We start from the raw sequence: 20,841 nt of genomic DNA, 5'->3' as shown, positions 1-20,841 counted from the left end.
TTAGGAAATGAGCTGTCGTTTTGACTATCCCTTTCACCTACAGCTGTGCCATTCCAGAGCCCCATTCAGTGTTTACTTCCCCCTTTATTAAAATCTTCTCTCCTCATTCAAAGGGTGAATTAAAACAGAAGTTAAACATGAAACTTTAAAGAAACTATTTGTGGTTATTTCTCTTACACAAAATTCAAATCTATTCTGATACTAATATATCCATCTCACATATCTTTCTTCAAAGACCGAGGACTCTTTCTTTGTTTAAATGGCATGTAGCCACACAAGGGGACTTCCTGCCACCTATTTGGAGAGCGTGTGGAAGTTGAGGGAGGAAGAGTAGCAGAGAGAGGCACTCTCGGAGCCCATGTTAGTGTTGCTCTCCATAGCTCATGCTTACATGTATTTATAGACAAGCATGAAGCCTCCAAAGAGGCTTAAAGCAGGTGTACCAGGTAAAAAAGAATGTTTGTCTGCATTTATTTGTGCTTATATAAATATACAGTCCAAACAGAAAAACAGCCCATTAAAAAAAAAAAACCAAAACCCAGTCATCTTGGAAGTCCAAGACTTTAGAACTGAAGGAAGCTAGGATATCAAATAGGACACCGTTTCTTTGTAGCCAAGGCTTTGGGTCCCTCCACTGTGATGGGGGAAACGAAATGCAGAGGCTGATAGAATGTTTAGTGACTTGATAGACCTCCAAATGAGAGGAGAGCCCCTCAGCCCAATTCAGAGGGATCATTTCAACAAAGGTTTCTGTAGGTTAAGCCCTCTCCAATTTGCAACCCCTTTCACAAACCTCTAGTTCTGCCCTCTTCCCATCACCATAGCAACACTTCTAATAACCGACTAGAGGGGAAGAAGCAATTTTGCAAATGTGACCATCTCCTACTCTCAGTTTTGCCGCTTTGTGTGTGTTTTCTTCAGTCAGCCCATCCTGTGGACTTTTGTTCTCCTCTCAGGATCGTATTATGTTATAATAAATAGCACCTGGCCATTAAAATGGGAAAGCCAGGCCTGAAAACTTTAATAACTTGGCTCTAAGTATTTCACTCAGATCAGTGGTTCCCAAGTGCCAGTCTGTGGCCTAGCTGCTTTAGAGTCAATGAGACCCCAGTCCAGACCAGGTGGATCCCACTCTCGAGGCATGGTGCCCAGCCGCCTGCATTCTTACTGTTCTCCACTGAGGTGCCACCAGGTATGCCACTTACGATCAAAGGACGGGTGTCCTGTTTGCTATCCTTGGTTCCTGCAGCTCTGAATTATTATACCTCCGTAATGACTTTGGGGGATTTTTTATGGGCTGTTTTTCTCTTTGGACCATATATTTATATAAGCACAAATAAATATAGACAAACACATATTTTTTACTTGGTACGCCTGTCCTGAATAACCAGCATCCTGACTCTTGTCTATATATCCTATATAGCAAATAGATGAAGAATAGATGCAGTTCAGTTCAAACTGCATGGATGATAAAAGGGAACTATAGGATCTGTTTTAGACAAAAAAAAAGAAAAGGAAAATTTAATCGCAAGATGGCCCCACCCTTAGTTTTCGTTAGGTAAGATATGAAAGATTTCAGAATTTCAATCCCACTTCTAGGCATACACCTGAAGCAGAACATAATTCAAAAATGCCCATGCACCCCACTGTTCTTGGCAGCACTGTTTACAGTAGCCAGTGTATGGGAACAACCTAAATGTCCATCAGCGGGTAAGTGGGTAAAGAAGATGCAGTGCATATATGTACAGTGGGATACTCAGCCATGAGAAGGAACAAAACCGGGTCATTTGTGGAGACATGGCTGGACCTAGAGACTGTCACACAGAGTGAAGTAAGTCAGAAAGAGAAAAACAGATATCGTATATTAATGCACATATGTGGCATCTGAAAACATTGGCACAGATCATCTTATTTACCAAGCAGCAGTAGGGACACAGCCATAGAGAAGGGGGACACAGCACAGATACCAAGGGGGAACAGAGGGGTGAACTGAGAGACTGAGATTTTTATACTATGTGTGAAATGCTAATGAGATCTTACTGGAAAGCGCAGGGAACTCTACTCAAAGCTCTGTGGTGACCTAAATGGGAAGAAAACCCAAAAGGTGGGGTGGGGGGAATATATGTGAGTGTATATAGCTGATTGACTTTGCTGTACAGTAGAAGCTAACACACTATTATAAAGCAACTATAATTTTAAAAAAAACTTCAGAATTTAAAAAATAGTAGACATTAAGGGAAAAAGAGAGTAACGCAGGCCAAGGTGGGTATGAATCATCTGCCGTTTTCAACTCTCTTTCCCTAGAGGCCCGGTATAGATCCCCCAATTCTGATTGGCTGTCCAACTTCCCAGCACTAATTTTTCCATGATTCATACTGCGTCTCAGCTGAAAAGGATGTGAAAGCTGTCACAGTCACAAATGGAAATGAGTGGTGACTGTGCGTCACCAGTTCCCGTCTCTGAATGCAGGTCTGTTGCTGTGTGCACCATCGGGCTTTACTGTTATAACATTAATTTCCATAGATGCCACTGGCAGCCAGTCTGCAGTTTGAAATTTTCCGGGTCACACTTGTCTGCTTGACTCAGTTTAGCGACTTGATCTGAAACATTTCCAGGTGATATGCTCACCATTTATTCTGACTCTGAGACAGTCTGCAATGGGACTTTCAGGAAAGATTCTCTGTCGTGTTCTCTAGATTCATCACGGTCATGCGAAACTCATCCAGAAGTATGTTATCTGCCTGCCCTCTGGGTTTCAGTGCTTCAGTGCTTTGCTGAAGAAAGAAAAAAAAAAAAAGATTTGTTTCAGAAATTTCAGCGGAGATGACTAGCAAATGGTTTTGAAGATTGATTAAAGTTGGTTTAAAGATTGGTACCAACCTTCTTAAAGAAAGGATCTTAAACTGCTCTTACCTTGCTTGCTACACCATCTGGCCTCCTAAGCAGTGCAATGTAGGTTTGGTCCATTGAGCAGCCGAGAGTTCTGGCTTCTGACCAGTACTGACATTGAAAAGGTAGGAAGTTCTTTATACAGTCCTTTTGTATCAGTGTTATTAATCATGATGAAATCAAGTGGATTCTTATCCAGAATTTTTCCTAAAACCACTTGAATATTTGATTGGAATAATTCATAAATGTTGATATGGCCCCCAGATGCTCTTTGTCATTGGTGCTTCTGGAGTTGATCAGCTTTGAAATGGAAATGTTGGCTTGCTGGTTTGCATTTTATTTTTTCCCTCTTTGCCAGAGAATCTCTGCTTCCTAGAGGAATTGTCCCCATCCTCCAGGCCATACAGTGGTCCAGCTCAGATTTCCAGTAGGTGAGAAAGAAAGCCTCATGAGCTTTTAAGATCCAGCATCCCAAGATCTAAACCTGGACAGCATATTAAAAAGAGGAAGCTTCACTTTGCTGACAAAGGTCCATATAGTCAAAGCTATGGTTTTTCTAGTAGTCAGTGTACAGATGTGAGAGTTTGACTGTATAGAAGGCCAAAGAATTGATGCTTTCAAACCATGGTGCTGGAAAAGACTCTTGAGAGTCCTTTGGACAGCAGGGAGATGAAACTAGTCAATCCTAAAGGAAGTCAACCCTGAATATTCATTGGAAGGACTGATGCTGAAGCTGAAGCTCCAATACTTTGGCCACCTGATGCAAACAGCTGCCTCTTTGGGAAAGATGCTGATGCTGGGAAAGATTGAGGGCAGGAGGAGAAGGGGTGACAGAGGTTGAGATGGTTGGACGGCATCACTGACTCGATGGACATGAGTTTCGAACAAATTCTGGAAGATAAGGAAGGACAGGGAAGCCTGGCGTGCTGCAGTCCATGAAGTCACAGAGTCAGACAAGACTGAGCGACTAAACAGCAACAGAAATGATCTTGTATCGCTGCAGCATATTTATTTTTGCATTTCATTTTATCTTTAAAAGCTATTTATTTTAGCTTATAGAAAACTTGGAAAGATGCTTAAGAGGAAAGAAAAATTATACCATAGTCCCAGATAAATTGTTGGTTATAACCATGGTGTGTTTCCTTCTAATCATATATCTACCCATTCCATATTAACAAATCCTCACTGATCATAAGGTGCTAAAGAAGGCTCTGAAGTTATTTGACAGTTAACTAGAGACAGTTACATTATTAGGGAACTCTCATTAAATCCAAGGGCTAAGAAATTTGTCTCAAACAACTTTAGAGATCCTCTGGGTTTGGCAAAGGTATTAGTGATGAGGAAAGTGGGTTGCAGAGAAAAGGGTCATTTTCACCTTGATTCTATAAACTACGCAAAGTGTGTAAGTTAACATAGAAAAAGGAGAAACGGAGGCATCCTAGATGATGCAATGACACTTTTGTTAACCTTGGGTTAGGAATATGGAGAGCCAAGAGCGTGGAAATAACCTCAGGTAGACATTCTTCCCCACGTTTTTACCTTCTCCTCTGGATCTAAAGGCAAGGAACTAATATTAAACAGTCGAGTTTTATTCTATAATGGCACCCATTATTATCCCAAGAACACTCCATTTTCTTCAGATAATTGGAGTAGGTTAGCTGTCAACAACCCTGGAGTAGATGCCCAGTTTGAACTGACTCACCCAAATGTTCCTGCTCCCTTGGTGAGTCCCTTACATGCATCACTGCTGTGCCATTTTCTCAACTATTGGCCCAGAGGATCTCCCTGCCACCCTGGCACACAGTGTGGCTTGACACAGTCCAGGCTGGCTAGATTTCTTACCCTAATGAATGGTTGCAGGCCGGACCTGCAGAACTAACAGCTACCTAAGTCAGACTGGGGGCAGCTCCCTTCTTTCACACAAATGGCTGCTGTGTCTGAAAGAGTTCATTAGAGAGTTTAGTAATAGCCTGTGTGTGTGTGTCAGAGAAAACACTGTGTGTGTGTGTGTGTGTGTGTGTGTGTGTGTGTCCTTTGTAGCACTGTGAGCGTAACACGTGGCTTAATAAAAGCTCAGGAGCCCAGGCTACTTCCATGGCTGTGGCTGAACTGCTTTCGTAGGCTTAGCTCTCCTGAGAATGTAGAGACTATAATGCCTTGAGATTGTAATGGAGCCCAAGTGAAACTGTGGGCATGAAAGTCCTTTGAAGCCACACAGTGCTGGGGGGGGGAGGGTTCTTTGGGGGTTTTAGATGACTTAGGGGTGAATTGGATCTCCCAGCCTGTGACTTGGCTCTGAGCCTCTAAGTCTTCAGTCACCCCTCACCTTGATGACCCACTGCTTCTTACAGCATCATTGCTGGTCCATGCCCAGTTGGTTCCTTCATTCCTTGGATGGGTTTGTAGGACCAAGTAGGCAAATAGTTAGACCTCACCTTACTGGTTTTGCCTATAAAAACTGCCTAGGTAAGCATTCCCTGGGGAACTGGGGTCCTGTGTGAGCAGTGGCTAGCCTTGGGAAAGATCCGGATGTGTTCACTTGTCCGATAATTCATAAAACTCATTTTTTTAAAAGTCAGTATAGGTTCGATTTCCTTGGGAAGGCAAAATCAGTCCCAGGAGGGATGTGAGGAGAAGACAGAAATTGATTGAATGGAACAAGGAGGAAATAGGCACGCAAGGGTTCAAGAGATGCTGAGCATCCTTGGGCTGGCAAAGTCTAACCTCTGACATTGACTCTAACCCACCAAGTCCGGAAAGCTCAGTGACAGCAGGATTATAAAATCGGTGGCAGGAAGCAGCTCTTAGCTTCAGGGGAGAAGCGCATTTAACTGTCTAAAGAGGAACCTCTGGGTCTGTGGCGAGGAGGCTAATTAAGGTGATATTAATCTGAAACATCTTCATGCTCATACAAGTAGAGAACTTTAATTCTGGTGCTTATGTTTTAATAATCTTCTGTTTCTGTATTTTATTCCTTAATGAAATACCATTTTTCAAATCTAATGTGTTCTTCCAGTAAATACCCTTATGAAGAGCTTTATTTTTTCATCCAAACAGTTTTAAATCCTAAGATACATAAACAAAGGTGTTTATTGTTGCATTGCGTTAGTGAAAACTTCAAAAATGGTTGGCTCATCTGTATAATAGAATACCATGAAGTACATAGAAATAATGAGATGGAACTACTTATAGATAGGAAAAGATGTTGGTGGTGTTGAATTATACAACTGTATTTTTAGTAAGATCCCATTTTTATAAATATCAAGCATATATGACTAAATAAGCTTAGAAATGCATCTATAAAGAATGGTCATCAAACTGTTAATGGTGTGTTCCTCTAAAGGCAAAAGTTGTAGAGGGAAAATTTCATTTCCTTATCCATGTGTGTGTGTTTATATATATATATATATATATATATATATATATATATATATGTACTGATCTGTAGCATATGGGTTTTTTTTTTTACAGTTTTTTATTTTTCTAGAATTCAGTTTCCTTTAAAATTGAACACCAGCAGAAAGAAAAAGATTTCAGAAAGAAAAGATCACTAGAGGCACCAGGCACTATAATTTTCTTAAACCGGATTCACTGCTTCCCAGATTAAGGCAAGAACTTTGAAAAACCTGAAAAAACCCCAGAGATTTCAAAGTAGGCAAAATAGGCAATGGATGTTCCCCAACATTGTCTGCTTAAGAATTTGAACTGTAGATACACAGAACCTCTCACTTGGATGCATCTCAGAGGCATTGTCCTGAATGAAAGAAGCCAGTGTGTCTAAAGGTTCCACAGAGCAGGATTCTGTTTATCTGACACCCTCAATGTGGCAAAGCTATGGGGAAGCGATCAGTGGTTACCAGGGTTTGGGAAAAGGGCTGGCAAAAGGAAATTGCTTTTGGTGAGGGATTTGCTCTGTATCTTGATTGTGATGATGGTAAACATGCCACTTACATGCCAAAATTCATAGAACCAGTCACAGAAAAGTGCATTTTACTCTAAGCTAATTTTTAAAAAGTAAAGCAATAAAATAAAGAACAGGGAACCGAGGAAGATTGTGTGTCTGACCCCCACACAGAAGCATGGCTGTGGTCTTCCAGTTGTTCAGCACCATCTAGCCATCCACCCTGCAGGTCTCGCTCTCCTTGATGGAGCCCCAGAGGCAGCCTTACCCTCACCTCTGCCCACGATCAGTTCCTCCACCCACAAACTATAAGGGATTGTTCAGTTTCTGTCTGAGTAAATTCCATGTTTGGAAGCTTGGCATCTTTCAAGCCTTTATGTTGGATTTGCATATATACCTTCTGTGTAACTTCCCCTCTGTAACTTCCACCAGTGGAATCTAATCTAACTGGTAATAAGATAAACTACGTCCAACCTCTTAAAACAGCAGAAACTTCTGTATACTGCAGTAATGTCTCCGCTCTCTCAGCATGTCATGTCTCCTCCTCTGAGCTGCCTCTTTGCTCATACGGCTGCATGCTAGTTTCCAGACCCTCCACCTCTCCGGGCTCTTTTGTCTGCCACCTCATTTACCAGCATCCCTCTGGAAACACAGGGGCCAGAGTGAATGTGCTTCTCTGTCTATCTGTGGTCTGACAATAGAGCTGGCCCGGCTCTGTTGCTGATGCTAACGGTTTATCATTTAGTGACACTGATAGTTGCTTTTCCATCTCCAGAAACCATATCGCTCTGTGGACGTGAAGTGTGTAAACACTTCCTTTTACAATACGCTGCTGTGAAACCTCAACTCTCATCTGGTTCTGCAGGAACAGGATCTTTGTCTTTTTTTTTTTTTTTTTTTTTGCTTTACAACATTGTATTGGTTTTGCCATACATCAGTATGAATCCGCCATGGGTGTACACGTGTTCCCAATCCTAAACCCCCCTCCCACCTCCCTCCCCATACCATCCCTCTGGGTCATCCCAGTGCACCAGCCCCAAGCATCCTGTATCCTGCATCGAACCTGGACTGGCGATTCATTTCTCATATTATACATGTTTCAGTGCCATTCTCCCAAATCATCCCACCCTCTCCCTCTCCCACAGAGTCCAAAAGACTGTTCTATACATCTATGTCTCTTTTGCTGTCTCGCATACAGGGTTATCGTAACCATCTTTCTAAATTCCATATATATGTGTTAGTATACTGTATTGGTGTTTTTCTTTCTGGCTTACTTCACTCTGTATAATCAGCTCCAGTTTCATCCACGTCATTAGAACTGATTCAAATGTATTCTTTTTAATGGCTGAGTAATACTCCATTGTGTATATGTACCACAGCTTTCTTACCCATTCATCTGCTGATGGACATCTAGGTTGCTTCCATGTCCTGGCTATTATAAACAGTGCTGCAATGAACATTGGAGTCCACGTGTCTCTTTCAATTCCGGTTTCCTCAGTGTGTGTGCCCAGCAGTGGGATTGCTGGGTCATAAGGCAGTTCTATTTCCAGTTTTGTAAGGAATCTCCACACTGTTCTCCATAGTGGCTATAGTAGTTTGCATTCCCGCCAACAGTGTAAGAGGGTTCCCTTTTCTCCACACCCTCTCCAGCATTTATTGCTTGTAGACTTTTGGATAACAGCCATTCTGACTGGCGTGAAATGGTACCTCATTGTGGTTTTGATTTGCATTTCTCTGATAATGAGTGATGTTGAGCATCTTTTCATGTGTTTGTTAGCCATCTGTATGTCTTCTTTGGAGAAATGTCTATTTAGTTCTTTGGCCCATTTTTTGATTGGGTCGTTTATTTTTCTGGAGTTGAGCTGCAGGAGTTGCTTGTATATTTTTGAGATTAGTTGTTTGTCAGTTGCTTCATTTGCTATTATTTTCTCCCATTCAGAAGGCTGTCTTCTCACCTTGCTTATAGTTTCCTTTGTTGTGCAGAAGCTTTTAATTTTAATTAGGTCCCATTTGTTTATTTTTGCTTTTACCAGTATTCTGGGAGGTGGGTCATAGAGGATCCTGCTGTGATTTATGTCAGAGAGTGTTTTGCCTATGTTCTCCTCTAGGAGTTTTATAGTTTCTGGTCTTACGTTTAGATCTTTAATCCATCTTGAGTTTATTTTTGTGTATGGTGTTAGAAAGTGATCTAGTTTCATTCTTTTACAAGTGGTTGACCAGTTTTCCCAGCACCACTTGTTAAAGAGATTGTCTTTACTCCATTGTATATTCTTGCCTCCTTTGTCGAAGATAAGGTGTCCATATGTGTGTGGATTTATCTCTGGGCTTTCTATTTTGTTCCATTGATCTATATGTCTGTCTTTGTGCCAGTACCATACTGTCTTGATGACTGTGGCTTTGTAGTAGAGCCTGAAGTCAGGCAAGTTGATTCCTCCAGTTCTGCCGGGGTCCAGCCCCGGTGGATCCAGGGTGATTTGAAGGTGGGGGGACGGAGTCGGCGTCTTTGGAAAAATACATATTTAATCACAGATATAGAGAGATTAGAAATGGATAGTGTAGTAGGAAGATTAGTGGAGAAAGGGAGGCTGAATAACTTGGATTACGTGGAATAGCATGCATGCTCCAGATGGGAATTCAGCCAGAAAAACGGGAGCAAGAAAGAAGCGACATGAGGGAATCAGTCTTTCCGGAAACTGATCCGATTTCTTTATTTTGGGGTTTGCTTATATACCTTTTGTTACACACAGTGATGAATACAGAGTCACGTGGGGGTCAGCAGTCCTGACCCTTGTCAAAATCAGGTGCTTCACATAAATGTATAAAAAAAAAAGGTCTTAGGGATATTACATCATCTTCTGGCCATGAGTGAGACCTGCTGACATTTTATGATCCTTTCTTTCTGATAACCAAAAAACTTATTTCTTCCAAGGGTGTTTTTTCTTAAACCAGGCACCATCCTCCAAATAAAGCTGCATTACTATAGGGTGAGGGTGTAGTGAGTTACAATCAAGAAAGGAATTTATTCAACCCAAGGTTAACATGATTAGTCTTAAAGGTTAATACTTATTTTTCCTATATGCTTAAAGGTTAATACTTATTTCTCCTATATGTTAGTTATATTCATTATAAGGGTAGGGAACATGGAGATTTAGCAGCAAACATCAGCCCAACAAATGAAAATCCTTTCACCAATGCTCCCCTTAAGATCTATTTAGTCTTAAGATATGATAAAGTTACATTTTTACATAGCAAGGACACAGTGATTTATAACAAAGCACAGTGATCTATTACAAAAGAGAAAATCCATTAACTCAAAACGTCTAGTATTGCTAACATCAAAAACTACCATATTTCCTTTGCTATATTCCAAATACATTGATTAATATATTCCCAGGTACCTAAGGATATAGAGGCCTGGCGGCAATTATTGACTCAACAAGAAGAAAAAGTCCTATGCTAATTAAGACTCTCAAAATACTCCAAAACTCTCTGTGCTGTTTATGGTTGAGAGGTAGTAAACAATCATGTGCCTAGTGGCGGCAGTAAGGATAATCCTGTCACACAAGCTAGTCTGTCAGCAGAGAGGTTTGACCTGAGACATCCTTGTCCCACCCAGAGCAGGGAATTAGCAGCAATTATTGACACAACAAATGAAGAGACCCTTCACCAATATAATTCCTAACCGACTATACTAATAATTTCTAACTCCCCAAAAGAATTTGCCTTTAGTAAGTCTAAAACATCTCGTGCCTCTCAGATTCGGAGGCTGTAAACAATCACATGTGGCCGGACGAACCTATACAGGTGGGCTAGATAACCCTCAGAGGAGTCTGTAAGCTGAAACACTCTTGTCACACCCAGGAATTTTTATTGCCTTGGAGCTGCACGTTTACTCCTTCTCCGAGAGAAACGGTTATGGGGGAGAGCCCCCCGTAAAGTCAGAGGTGTAGGTGAGAGCATAAAACAGACTCTGGTTTTGGGGTTAGATGCTCGGGAACAGGGGGTTTCCTGAGGCTTGATCACGCCTTTGCGTATGCCAAGCCTCCTTCCTCATGACCTTTGCCATGGGCGGAATTCCTCACGCTGGCCCCCGGCACAGTTCCATTCTTCTTTCTCAAGATTGCTTTGGCTATTCGAGGTTTTTTGTATTTCCATACAAATTGTGAAATTATTTGTTCTAGCTCTGTGAAAAATATGGCTGGTAGCTTGATAGGGATTGCATTGAATCTGTAGATTGCTTTGGGTAGTATACTCATTTTCACTATATTGATTCTTCCAATCCATGAACATGGTATATTTCTCCATCTATTAGTGTCCTCTTTGATTTCTTTCACCAGAGTTTTATAGTTTTCTATATATAGGTCTTTAGTTTCTTTAGGTAGATATATTCCTAAGTATTTTATTCTTTTCGTTGCAATGGTGAATGGAATTGTTTCCTTAATTTCTTTTTCTACTTTCTCATTATTAGTGTATAGGAATGTAAGGGGTTTCTGTATGTTGACTTTATATCCTGCAACTTTACTATATTCATTGGTTAGCTCTAGTAATTTTCTGGTGGAGTCTTTAGGGTTTTCTATGTAGAGGATCATGTCATCTGCAAACAGTGAGAGATTTACTTCTTTCTAATTTGCATTCCTTTTATTTCTTTTTCTGCTCTGATTGCTGTGGCCAAAACTTCCAGAGCTATGTTAAACAGTAGTGGTGAAAGTGGGCACCCTTGTCTTGTTCCTGACTTTAGGGGAAATGCTTTCAATTTTTCACCATTGAGGATAATGTTTGCTGTGGGTTTGTCATATATAGCTTTTATTATGTTGAGGTATGTTCCTTCTATTCCTGCTTTCTGGAGAGTTTTTATCATAAATGGATGTTGAATTTTGTCAAAGGCTTTCTCTGCATCTATTGAGAATATGGCTTTTATTTTTCAATTTGTTAATGTGGTGAATTATATTGATTGATTTGTGGATATTGAAGAATCCTTGCATCCCTGGGATAAAGTCCACTTGGTCATGGTGTATGACCTTTTTAATGTGTTGTTGGATTCTGCTTGCTATAATTTTGTTAAGGATTTTTGCATCTATGTTCATCAGTGATATTGGCCTGTAGTTTTCTTTTTTTGTGGCATCTTTGTCTTTTACTGCCGAATTCCATGTGTATTCTGTTCAGTTGTATCTTCCTAGAGTGACCATCCCAAATTATCCAGACCACTTTGCCTCCTGCAGGGTTCTGGCGTCTGGCATATCTACCTTTCCAGCCTCAGGCTCAGACATGCCAAGTCTTCATTTCTGCCATCTTCATCTCCTAAAAGACTGAAAGAAGCGAGAAGTCTGAATTTCATGTCTGCCCCATCACTGCTGACTCTCCAGGGGAGTCTTCTCCCCAAGAAAAGAAATGCCAGCCTGTCCCCAAGCTTTCCTCTGCCTGTGTTCCTTTCTGAAAATATGGCTCTTGTGTTCTGAATGTTGTCACTCTTTATAGGTGACTGTTAATTGTACATAATTGTACACCAGTTTAGGTGGCTGGGGCAGAATGGCGCCGTCTAAATACAAGTTATCACACTAATTAGCATCACTGCATACTCAAGCAGCTTGGAACCCTCCCAGCCTCTTCCAGTATGCCATAGGTGCACAGTTACTATGAAATTGCCACACATCTGCGTGATTATTTCCATAATTGCTGCACTTGAAAGGTGACTGCCCGTCTCTTCCACAATGAAAAGGTGTTAATTATGTTAATGATCAGGAACTCTGAAGCAGCTTCTCTTAGTGGGTCCTGGAGGGGAGATGTGCTGGAGTAGACAGAGAAGGCAGGTGGCCGGGGACGTGATGCCAACATGAGGGCAAATGGGCATGAAAGGAAGTAGAAGTTTTACAGAGAAAAGTGAGAAAAGTATCTAAAGGAAGAGCAAATTAGAAATGGTCATTGAAGCAATTTGTTGGTGTGATTAGAAAGTGCCCTTGTTATAATGAGGTAAATAGGCCAGTCTGAACAAAGTCCCCTGTGGTCATCATCTTTTAGCAGGTTGCTCAGGATGTAAGGATGAAGATGGAAGGTGCTAGCTTGCCCTTTTTCTTCCTTTTCTAGAAACCAGGCATTTAATTCTAAAGTTCTTTTATTAATTCTCATTTCACCAAGTATAAATAAACTCTCCCAAAAGCAAAATTTCTGTGCTGGTCCACCTTATCAAATGCTTGAAAACACTAAGAGAGCCTGATATATAAATGCAATGTTAACAAACACTGGGTTGTTTTGTATAGTTATTCCTAAATTAGTTGATCAAGAGCCTGCATTCATTTCAGAGCCCTTACCTAAAACATTGGGCTTTCATGATGGCTCAGCAGGTAAAGAATCTGCCTGACAATGCAGGAGACACAGGAGATGCAGGCTCGATCCCTGGTCCGGGAAGATCCCCTAGAGGAGGAAATGGCAACCCACTTCAGTATTCTTGCCTGGAAAATCCCACAGACAGAGGAGCCTGGTGGGCTATAGTCCATGGGCTTGCAAAGGGACAAACAGGACTAAGTGGCTAAACAACAACAGCAACAACAGTTCCAAATATATAAAGGACTCATACAACTCATCAGCAAACAAACAGAAAGAACCCTATTAACAAATGAGTAAAGTATCAAAAGATTCAATTAGATATTTTCCCAAGGAAGATATACAAATGGCCAAAGATAGTAAAAAGATGCTCAGCATCACTAATCATCAGGAAAATACAAATCAAAACCACAATATCACCTCATGCTTGTTAGGAGAGCTATTATCCAGATGACATCAAATGCTGGCAAGGATGTGGACTAAAGGGAACCCTTGTGCACTGTTACGGGGGATGTAGATGGGTGCTGCCATCCTGGGGTATGTGCCCTGTGTTCCAAAGGCCTGGCTGTTGATGGGGTGAGCTGGGCAGGGTGGGGACATGGCCTCTGGGTTGGTGGTCCCTCTGGGTGCTAGTCTGGCTCACAGTGCCCCTGTCCGTGGCCTTCACTGTGTCCCTCCCAAAGCATCAGACGTTGTCACCATGTCTAAGTGACCTTGAAATAAACTGTCCAGCCTACCAGTCAGGGTGAAGCGACTTAGGGAGAAAGGAAAGAAGAAATGTCGTTAAAAACAGCCTAAAACTTGTCAAATGGATTTTGCACGTGACCACCAAAATGCAGATTGTCCGTGAGCTTTTCTTTTATTCCAGAGTCCCCAAAACTTGTACCCTGTTGACTGTGAGCTTCTTTTGCCTGAAGACGCCTAGTATGTTTCTTTTTACTTTTGTTTTCAACAGAGGAGGAAGGATATAGTAATCTACTATATGCATGTTCTTATGTATATACAAGCGCACAAATGGAACTCTCTTTAACTTAAGGTTAATACATTCTCTAACAAATGCAGGGTAATCTAGTAGAAGACGAGAATTGGGAATTGTAGCCGGCAGGCGTTTCAATCACAGATTCTAAATTGCACTTCAGTTAATAATGAAATTCTTGCAGGAATTAGCTTCAAACTTGTATTCAAGGATCAAATTTGAGGAGTTGTCCATATTGATTTGTGAGGTGTAACGGTACCTCCCGTGATCCGAATGCTGTGAATTTGCTGCCTGCAGAGAGAAGGAGAGCACAGATCAGAGCAATCTATTACTGGGGAGCCCCAGCTGTGCTAGAGCAGACAGCCCCAACTAGTGAGGGGGTCCGGGAGCCTAGTCATTATGTACAGAGATTTTTATTGCAGTATGAGAAAGACTTGGCTTTATTTTATTACACACATAAAAGCATTATTTTATATGTCTATATAAGCTTGTGCGTGCATGCCAAGGTCGCTTCAGTTGTATCCGACTTTTTGCGACCTATCGACTGTAGCCCTCCAGGCTCCTCTGTCCATGGGATTCTCCAGGCAAGAATACTGGAGTGGGCTGCCATGACCTCCTCCAGGGTAATCTTCCCAACCCAGGGGTAGAACCCCCATCTCTTATGTCTCCTGCATTGGCAGGCAGGTTCTTTACCACTAGTGCCGCCTGGAAAGCCCTTATGTAAAGATATTGGACATGAATTTGAGCAAACTTCAGGAGATGGTGAAGGACAGGGAAACCTGGCTGCTGCAGCCCATGGGGTCACAAAGAGTTGGACACAACTTAGCGACTGAACAACAGATATAAACATACACATTTATCTGTATAGATATGTACATACATGCATGTATACAAGGCAGTTATGTATATATACACTGTGTAAAATAAAATGTGTCATTTCATTAAAAACGCCTCCTTCAGTGCCAGGACCCACTCCTCACATGCAGTTTGTGTCTCTCAAAATCATTTGTAACCAAGACTGTGACATAAATTCTAGAATTTGCTGAATGGATGAGTATTTGTATTGAAAGTGTCTGCTTTACATAACATAACATAAAATCTGATTCGTTTTTTATATTTAATTGGAGTTTAGCTCTTAACCTTTAAGAAATCAATGAATAATTTATATGTAAGTGTAAATATTTTTTGAAAATTTTCTGTCTCTGATCCACATATAGTCCATCTTAATTCTTGCAACTTCCCAGGACATCCCGACCTCCTGAGCTTCTTTTAGTTGTTCTCATTTTTCTGAGTGAACAAACGGATAGGGTCACTTTTTGGAAAGAGGGTTTTACCTTGGGCATTCTTGGGAAAATCCTGCCATGATATCCATCTTTCAGTCACCAGGGTCCAGCTGAGTGTACAGTGTCAACCTGTATTTTAATGAAAAACATATCATTTAAGCCATCAGAAGATTGTAGTTTATGCTGTGAAGAAATAAGGGACATTCTTGCCACTGTAACAAACCCTACTGGTCGTTCCCTTTCTTCCTGCTATTAGGTGATCTCATTTGGCTGATTACCTCCTTTGGAAGGATGATGGTTTGTTTTTATTCTCGTGGTGCTAATGTTTTCCCAGTCTGTAGTTTTAGCACAAGGTTTCCTTCACGCAAAAGGGAAACGCACACAGTTTATCATGAGATGCTGGTTGGAAAACAGGAAAACCAAAGGTGACTCCTCTAAGACCATGGTGTATGGGATAAAGAGGGAAGAGGCCCTTATATTGCTTTTGAGAAAGTGAAGAGAAAAATGCTACCCAGAGAGGGAGGGTACCTTTCACTTCAAGCCTTTGCTTGTATGTATTTCCTTATGTTTGTTTATTTGGCTGCACTGAGTCCTGGTTGCAGCATACAGGACCTTCAGTCCTCCTTGTAGCACGTGGATTCTTTAGTTGTGGATGTGGGAATCTAGTTCCCTGACTAGTGATTAGACCCGGGCCCCTTGCTTTGGGAACACAGAGTTTTAGCCACTGGACCACCAGGGAGGTCCCTCAAACCTTTGCTTTTGCTCACACTGTTCCCTCGTTGTTCTTTTCACTGGTCCAGTCTCATCCATCCTTCACGACCCATGGCCCTTTCTGCTCTCTCACTAACCGTCAGCAGCCCTCTGCTGTCTCCACACTGCGTGGTTGGTCCCCTAAACCTAACCTGGTGGTAGTTCTCTGTGCCCTGTTGCCTCCAATTATTGAGTTCCTATTAAACTCAATAATCCACCCTGTACATCTCATGCCTTTGTGTAACTCTGTGTATGGAGTCTGCTTTCCTGGTGGCTCAGTGGTAGAGAATCTGCCTGCTAGTGCAGGAGACCCAGGTTTGATCTGTGGGTTGGGAAGATCCCCTGGAGGAGGAAACGGCAACCCACACCAGTATTCTTGTCTAGAGAATTCCATGGACAGAGGAGCCTGGCGGGATACAGTCCATGGGGTCACAAAGTGCATGGAGTAGATACTTCATAAATGCACTACATTTGGTGAAGGATCTCATAAGATGTTCTGTGGTACCCCCTGTTGCTCAGCTTAGCTTTCTGATTCTGCAGAGAACTGATGAGTGTTGAGTAACAGAGATACAGTGACGCTAACTAGACACCGCCTCCCCAGCAGCCATGCCCCCATCTTCTTTGTGTCCCCTTGTGTCTCCAGCACAGGCCACGTGCGCCAGAGGTTCTCGGAACCCGCTCACTGAATTGAAAGAAAGGGAAAGGGCTGCCTTCCTGATGCTGTGGCCCCAGATAAAATAGCTGCAGTCTCAGAACTCAGGTCTTTGGTCAACCTGGCTTCCTGTGGGGCCAAACCCACACTGATAGCTATCGTTCTGGAAGCATAAGAAGCAACATGCTGCCGGATCGTGGAACAGCTGGAGAGAAGCAGCCTCAGGCTTTGCTGTATCCCCCTCCTTAGGGACCCAGGACGTAACTAACCTGCACCATCCACCAGAAAGGGGAAACCTTTCAGATCTTCTCTTTTCCCCCCTATTTTTCTGTGTTTTAAATTCTGAAGTCTGTCCATTTTCTCTTGGAATTGCAGTTATTTTTCTTGTTACTTTTTTGGTGACTGAGTAAAAATAATCCTAACACAAAGTGCCTACATCATCATACCTGCCTTTCACAACATCTGCAAGTGCTCATGGGAGTGAAATTGGGGAAGAGGTATCAGGGGATCCTCGCACACCTGCTCCCAGCCCTGCCTGGTGGGTGGTGAGTAGGCAGGGCCACGGACATGGCTGCAGGATTCCAGCCAGCATCAGCCCCCCGCCAGTTGATGAAGGATTAACTTCCTGTAGTAGGGGAGTGCTGAGACCACAAGAGTATTTTAGTCAGTACCGTAAATCCTGATTAACAGCAATGTTCATTTTTGTCTTGGAGCTGAATTTAAAGTTTCTCTCTTTAGATAGACTTACCTGGCCCATGTTTTGTTGTAGTTTGTTGTTATTCAGCTAGAAGTCAGGATTTAGTTTTCTCTTCTCCAATTTCTACTCACACACAGCTCTTTTGTGTATATTTTTAACTTAGACAAATGACACTGTACTGTTGATAGTACTCTTTTTTTATGCTTTTTCCCCCAACATTATAAAACATTATTTGTGTTACTGTATGTACATGTAGTTCTTTGCCTCTGGAGTATATTAATAGATCTCAGATGGACTTGCAGGACCACACTTAGGGCATGGGCAGGCTATCTTTCAAGATGTACTGAAAGATAGTTTGACTTGATTTGACAGAGTGGCTGCACCAGGTTAAACTCCCCCCAACAGTGTCTTTTAGGACCCTTGGCTTCTGCACGTCCTTGCAGGATTTGGTTTTACCCAACTTTCTGTTTGCCAAGCACTTATATCCATTTTAATGGGTGTCAAGTAATGACATGTAAATTTAATTTGTGTTTCTCTGAAAACAAGTGCTTTTGTGAATTTTCTATTCCTGTCCTTTGCTCACTGTTCTGTTGGCACCCTTGGTCTTTTCTGATTGATTTGCAGAGATCACTTATGTGTTCTAGATATTTAGATCTAAAGATGGCAAATATGATCTCTATACCTGTCATGCTTGTCAACTCTTCCTATGATGTGCTTCATTAACCAGGAAAGTATCTGTTGTTTGTTTTTGGTGTGTACCTTTGGAACCTTGCTTAAGAATTCTTCCCCTTATTCCAGTCGTATAGATAACCATCTACCATGTGTCCTTTTCACCTTAATTTTCAAAGTGTCATCCTGTAAGTCTTTGGTATACGTTGATTTCTGTTTCTTTTTGAGTGAAGTAAAAAAATCTCCACTCTGGTTTTCATATGGTTGCAATGTAGTTCAGCAGGTATGCTGAGCCCTGGGTGATATGGCCAGATGGAAGCATCTGCCGTGTCTTTCTCTGGTGGTTCCCAGACTTCAGTGTTTGTGAGGATCACCCAGGAGCCTTGAAGAAATGCACTTTCTTGATCCCTACCAGAGATTCTGGCTTATTAGGTCTGTGATCAGGCTCTGCTTTTTATCCAGTTCAAAGTGGTTCTGATGCAGGTGGTCTGTAGCTAGTACCTTGGGACATAGGACCTTACAGTAGGCAGTTGTAGTGGGTTGCCAGTTGTAGCAGAGACCTCACTTTAAGAAACCCTGTCCACAAAAATTCAAATAAGGGACTTAGAGCAAAGGCAATGCCATGGAAAATTTACCTGCAACACCCCCAACCCAGCTTTTAGAGTGGGGGGGGGGCAGGTCTCACTGGCTGTGAGGGAGCTAGGCTTCTATATGCAAGAGTTGTTAAATATTTTATACCCAGCTCTCTGTACACGAATGCTGAATTTGTAAAAGCACAGGAGACTAGAAAAGGGGTTTTCAAGGCCGTTGTTGGTTTAGTCGCTAAGGCATGTCCAACTGTTGCGACCCCCATGGACCGTAGCCCATCAGGCTCCTCCATCCATGGGATTTTCCAGGCAAGAATACTGGAGTGGGTTGCCATTTCCTTCTCCAGAAGGCTGTTACCACCCTGTTAATACCTCTGTTATTATCTGTTGCATAATACCTGTAGCAGTAATACTGCTGTTAATACCTCTCATCTTATTGTAAAGAAGCCCCCTGAAGTAGTCATGGAAATGTGAAATCTCGGGAGGAAGAACCTTCTCAGGGTCCAAATTTGCTGTATTTTAAAGGGAAGAAGTGAGACCTGGCAGTTAAAGTTCATGGACTGTTTCCAGGCTTTTTTTTGTTTAATGGCAGTAAGATATAATTGCATTAAATTACTGCATCTCCAAATGTGTTTTGAAGCAGCCTCAATGCCTTATTTGAAGGACAGGCTTCTTAGGACCAATTCAGTAGCCTGTTCAAAACTGAGGAGCATTTTGGTCCAGGACCATGGCAGGTGACAGCTATTTGCAGTGCCCAGGCTGGGTTGTGGGGCTGGGCAGGGTTAGTGGGGATCCCTTTGGTTCTACAGATGCAGAGGAATTTATGCTAGATGCATGAGGCTCCTGGGGACCCAACCACTCTCCTTGTTACTGAAAAATAAAAATGTGCTGTGATTCCAACAGTTGACATGTATTATCACATTCATCGTCATCATCAGGGTAATAATAGTGATACCTCTGGATTCATACAGCCCGGTTTACATAGGACTTTGCACTAGATTATCTCATAGTCATAATGGCTGCCTTTTGTTGAGTATCCATAATGAGATGGAGGTTTTATGTTTATTGCCCTTAGACCTCCCAAGAATGTCTCTGGGGCCATCTTTAACTAGTTTTAACATTGTGTTCAAGTTAAAAAGGGACCTGTTTCTAGAAATCACGCAATGAATATCTAAACTCATTTTCATAGAGCTGTTTCAGCTAAACATACCTTTTCAGACACAATCCTTTATTCCTCAGAATCCATCTTAATAGATCCAGTGGTACTGACCCCTTTATCGTTCTTTTTAGAACAAAATTAACACACTTGGAATTAAGTTTTCTAAATGAATCAGTCATCTTCTACCAGTTACAGGGACATCATTGATTAAGGCCTCTTCATTCCAAAGGCTGCCTGTTTTCTTTGAAAGCTGTGATTGGACACAGTGTCAATCAACAGTGTCCAAGTTGTTTTTTTAGATTGCTTCTGACCTTACAGACCATATTGCCAATTGCCTTCCGCCCCTCAGGGCCTATCACAAACCCTCCTCAACTTTTCTTTCTACCAACATCAAGCACAGTATCCTAACTAGTGTTAGGCAGCTACAAACACATCTTCATTTGTGGCATTTCTCCCAGTACTATTTATAATATAAAGTTTTGAACTAAAAGCTAGACAAAACTATGCATAGTTACAGCATACAAAACCAAACCCAAGTATTCATTTTTATGAAAATGTGCAAACAACCATTAAAAAAAAAAAAAAAGAAACCTAACCTAACAATCCAGTTCAAACAGATGTGGACTTCTTAAATTATAGCATCAAACTGATACTACAAACTGAAACTACTTTTTGAGACCCACATTTTTAAAATACTCTCTCAAGTCTCTGCTCCAGGAAAGCAAAACCCCATCTACTACCAATTACCACTTACCCACTCATGGAATGGAAGAACAGAGGTTGTTTTTTCCTGTCTTATTTTTTTCCACCTGTGTTTTCCTTCATTAGCATTTTCTCAAGAGAGAAGATAAAGAGCTGTGAGCCATTTTTGCCTTAAAACACATTAATAATTTACCTCCATCCCTGGGACATCAGCATAGGATATACCCATTAGTTAAAGGGTCAGTAAAACTGCACCCA

General features: G+C 41.7%; 1 protein-coding gene and 1 long non-coding RNA gene across 5 annotated transcripts in view; one reads left to right on the top strand and one right to left on the bottom strand.

Moving 5' to 3' along the window:
- Positions 1–20,841, top strand: part of ULK4 (unc-51 like kinase 4) — a 502,577-nt gene that overhangs the window by 428,570 nt on the left and 53,166 nt on the right. The window lies entirely within an intron of this gene.
- On the bottom strand, positions 13,943–15,812 carry LOC138424229 (uncharacterized). The gene is made up of 2 exons (XR_011250704.1): positions 15,419–15,812; positions 13,943–14,375 (listed from the first exon to the last, which is right to left on the bottom strand). It is a non-coding gene; the product is annotated as an uncharacterized lncRNA (long non-coding RNA).

This window comes from Ovis canadensis, chromosome 19 (assembly GCF_042477335.2).
Source record: "Ovis canadensis isolate MfBH-ARS-UI-01 breed Bighorn chromosome 19, ARS-UI_OviCan_v2, whole genome shotgun sequence".
Lineage (NCBI taxonomy): Eukaryota > Metazoa > Chordata > Mammalia > Artiodactyla > Bovidae > Ovis > Ovis canadensis.
The sequence above is the reverse complement of the archived record's forward strand: the minus strand, read 5'-3'. Positions and strand labels throughout refer to the sequence as shown.